We start from the raw sequence: 4,668 nt of genomic DNA on the forward strand, positions 1-4,668 counted from the left end.
CTGTCGTCGCGGTCCTCACCACAGCCCTGCGAGGTGAGAACCACCACCATCCCAGTTTACAGGTAAGGGCACGGGGCTCGTGGAAGTTGCGTGGCTTGCCCAGAGTGCCATGGCGACCGAGTGGTCGAGTGGGATTTGGACCCAGGTCTTCCTGAGGCCGCTCAAGCTGGCGATAGAATGCTCAGGCACAGCTGGAGGGAGGGTAAAGTGATACAAGCACTTTGAAAAGTGGTGAGATGATTTGGCAATAGTCACTAAAGCTAAAGGTTTGCCTCCCATAAGCTAGCATTTTCTCTCCTGGGTACATGCCCAGCACACACGTGTCCGTATTTTCACCAAAGTACATGTAAAAGAATGTTCATAGCAGCCCTATTTTTAACAGCACCAGACTAGGAACTTCCCAAATGTCCACCAACAGGAGAAAGGATAAAAGAACTGTGGTCTATTCATAGACTAGAAAACTACACAGTAATGAAGATGAATGCATTAGGCCACACACACAACATGAATGAATCTCACAGACATAATGTCACGTGAAACAAGTGGACACACAAGAGTAGGTACTGGGTGATTCCGTTTATGTGATGTTCATGGTCAGGCAAAGCCAATCTGCAGTGACACAGGCCACCGGCCAGGCGGGGCAGTGAACTGGGCCTTCTGCAGGGCTGGAGACGTGTACAGTCCCCCTCGGTGTCTGTGGGGGGCTGGCTTCAGGACCTCCCGCGGGAACCAAGATCCACGGATGCTCATGTCCCAGATATAAGATGGGGAAGTGTTTGCCTGTTACCTACGCGCACACTTCTGTGTCCTCTCTGTACAGATCATCTCGAGACGCTCAGTCACCTCCGATCAGTGACAGACTGCGTATGTGACGGTGGTCCCACAAAATTGTAATGGGGCTGCCCTATGCAGGTGTGCCATTTTTATCTTTTGTACCGCATTTTTTACTGTGCCGTCTCTGTTTAGATCTGTCCAGACGCACCAGCACCGCTGTGTCAGGGGCCTGCAGCACCAAGCAGGTGACGGGCCGTGCAGGCGGAGCCGGGAGCAGGCGCTGTGCTGCCCGGCGTGGACGTGCACCTGCGGCGTTTGCACAGCAAAGTCACCTCGCTCTGCACTTCTCACAATGTACCCGTCATTAACCGGCTCATGACTTGATATCGAATACCAAGTAAAAGCTATGTAAATAGTTCTTATACCGTACTGTTTAGGGAATAGTACCAAGAAAAAAATTCTGATGTGTTCAGTTCAGACACAATTTTTTTCAAATATTTTCAATCCTCGGTTGAATCCCCAGGTGAGGATGTGGAGCCCACGGATGCGGAGGGCGGCCTGTGTTTCCACCAAGCGGAATTGCACGGGGACCCTCACGGGGGAGGCCCTGGAGCTGTCTACCCGAGTGTGTGCACTCCGCTCCGTTTCCGTTCACGCTCGGCGAGAGACAAAGCCGCCTGCGCTCCTCGCGCTCCAGCAGGGCCCAGCAGACCCAGGGCTTCACACAGGCCGCAGGAAGATGAATTCCAGGCCCCAGGCCAGTCGCTGACGCTTGGGAGACACTCCCGGCACTCACCCTGGGGAGGGCCGCGCCCACGGTGACCTGGGCCACTGGCTGCAGACACAGCTGGGAGGGAGGGGGAAGGGAGTCCCACGCTGACAGCAGCTGGAACTTTCCAAAAAGCCCATCATCGGGCGCAGAACCAGCCTGATGCCACTTTACTGGTTCCCCCATCCCTCAGCAGTATTTAGTGGGTGTGCTTGTTCCCTGTCCCTGGTTGAAGACTTGGGCAGCCTTGGCTCTTCGGGGCGCTTTCTGATCGTGAGAATGCCCGGAACCGACACCTAGGACATGGTCTTCAGCCCCAGGCAGTAGGCACAGTTTGGGGCCCAACTGGGGTGACCCACTCCCTTCCCCAACCTCAGCCTCTTACCCTCAGAAACCAAAAGGGGGACAGCAGAGGGTCGGGTGGTGCTGAAACAGGACCAGCGTCGTTTAGGGCTGAGGCAGCGAAGCAGTGCTCATGGCAGCCCTGAGAAGCAGGTGCTATCAGTGACCCCATTTTACAGAGAAGATAACTGAGGCCCAGAGAGGGGTTACTTGCTAGTGGGGAGCAGAGAGTGAACCCAAATGCCCCAGGCTCTCCCTGCTGAGGGCTCCGTGGCCCTCCCCACCCCCCAGGACAGCAGTTCCCAAAGTGGGCTCTGGGGGTCTCAGTGGGAACCTGAGCCTTCCCAGGGACCCTCGCCGTCCTCCGTCACAGCCACAGAGAGGCGGGTTCTCTCCGACACTGTCGCCAGGCAGCAGGCTCCCAGGCCGCAGTCGCAGGGGTCGGGTCTAGCTGCTGCCTTGTCTTGAGCCAGACATAAAAGAGGTTTGCAAAAAGGTAAAACAGTGCTACTCTCCGCACTCGTTTTCTTTCAACACATAGTTTTTCATAATATGTTTTACATGGAACAAGTCAGGAGTATATTATTACCTTAAATAAGTGAATAAATCTGTCTTTAAATTCTCAGTTCTAATTTCTAATGTGGTCGCTGGTGACGGCTGTGGCCTCCAAGGCAGCAAGCAGCCCTCCAGGGGCTTCCGCAGGGTTGGGACTGAGCGGGGGTCTCAGGCGGGCAGATGGCAGCGGTCACGGGACTGCGGCTGCCCCTGCCAGGTGTGGGGGACAAGTGTCCAGGTCCTCCTGAGGAGGAGGCCCCTCGCCTGGCAGTGGTGAGATTCTCCCCCCAAAGTCCCGGGGAGCCCTCTCTAGGGACCAGGGGAGGGGCCAGCCTCCTCTGCCACCCTCGAGGGGACATGGGGAAGCCACCGCACCTGCCTTAGATCCCCTGACGGCGCAGGGTGAGCTCTGCCAACAGAGAGTTGAGTTTGAGTGTTTTTGTCTTGAGTTGTTTTCCTTAGACATGCTTGCTTTATCCAGCCCCAGGAAGAGTGGTGTCTTGTCCTCCCAACCAGTCTGGATGCTTTGGGGCAGGCACCGTGTTTTCTTCTAAAGATTTCTTCTAAAGGACAGTGACAGAGAGCTCAGTCTTAGCGGAGGCAGCCTCGGAACGGTGCAGGCCAAAGCAGCTCTTCCTCAGGTTGGGGAAGCTGAGCTCAGTCTTTGTCGGCCACAGAGTCTGCATGGGATGACCCCACAGGACAGGATGGCCCTAGGGTGTGGGGACTGACACCAAGTCTCCTCGTCTCCACAGGATGCACAGTCTTGCTCTTCTTGTGGGATGGGCTCCAGGCTCTGATCACGTCCCACAGGGCCTGGCATGGCCCCCGGGGGCTGCTGCAGCGCCTGCTACAGGCCAGGGCAGAAGTGCCAGGGACGCATATGCCCCAGCAGCAGCCTTCAGCCAGTGGACTGCTGGGACGTGGCGTGTAAGTGCCCCAGCCTCCAGCCCTTGGGCGTGAGCTTTCCACCCCTGCCCAGTTTCCCTGCGGGCCTGAGCCCCCGTTGCCCGCTGTGGCAGCTGGCACAGTAACACACCCTTCCACGGCTGTTTGCCCTTCCCGTGTCACCTCCCACCCCCCACCTGAAATCCCTGCTTCAGTGCCTGCTTGTGGGGCCCAAACCAAAGCAGCCCTCACAGCACTTCCGTCCAGTGGGGAGACAGACATCAAGCAAGTCACAGTAAATAAATACGTAGTGTTAACTTGTGGTAAGGGGTGTGGAGGGAAGAACAGGGTCCACTCGTCCCTTAGTCTCCGGGGGCTGGCTTCAAGACCTTCTGCACATACGAAAGTCCAAGGATGCTCAAGTCCTGGTATACAATGGCATAGTGTTGTCACATAACCTATGCACACCCTCCAGTGTCCTTTAAATCATCTCTAGATTACTTGCAACACCAATAAGGTGCAAGTGCCGTGTGAATAGTTGTTATACTGTATTGTTCTGTCAATAATGACAGGAAAAGGTCTGTATGTGTTTAGTACAGATACGATTTTTTTTCTGAATATTTTTAATCCATGGTTGATTGAATCTGTGGCTGCAGAAGCCAGGGACTTAGAGGGCCAAGCACACTGCATGGGAGAGGCCAGGCAGAGAGGAGTGTGAACTCCTGTCCTGAATGTGTTGGGCGAGGGGCAGGCCTACTTTAGAATGCAAGGTCAGGAAAGGCCACTCAGAGGAAGTGACATTTACAGAGACCTGGAGGATGAGGTACAGGAAATAAGGTTCTAGACAAAGTGAAGAGCATGTGCAAGGTCCTGGGGCACGGTGCGTGAGCAAGGGGAGAGTGGCATGGCAGGAAGCTGGGGGCTAGGCAGTGTCTCAGTCATTGCCTGCCTAGTAGGCAGGACAAGAAGTTTTCACTTTATTCTGAAGATAATGGGGCCTTCCAGCAATGATGGGGTAGATTATTTCAGACCATTCCTCCTGCTAAGATCACTAGAAAAACTGGACAAAATTAAATATTGAAGAACCACATCTGTTTGCAGATATCAGAGAACTATCAAGGTAGTGAATAATTAGAGAAATTATGGAGCCAAGATGTGGAAGAGGATATGTTAGTGAAAGTTCACCACTTATCTCCAAGGCCGCATCAGAAGAAGGAGGACAAGTGGTTTGAGGGAAAGGAAAGACAAGTTTATTAATTTGCCAGCAGAGGAGGAGGAGGATGGCACACCCTCGTCTTAAAGTACCATCGTCCTCTCTATAAGCAGAAACACAGAGCTCT

The sequence above is a fragment of the Lemur catta genome, chromosome 15 (assembly GCF_020740605.2).
Source record: "Lemur catta isolate mLemCat1 chromosome 15, mLemCat1.pri, whole genome shotgun sequence".
In the NCBI taxonomy this organism is placed as follows: Eukaryota; Metazoa; Chordata; class Mammalia; order Primates; family Lemuridae; genus Lemur; species Lemur catta.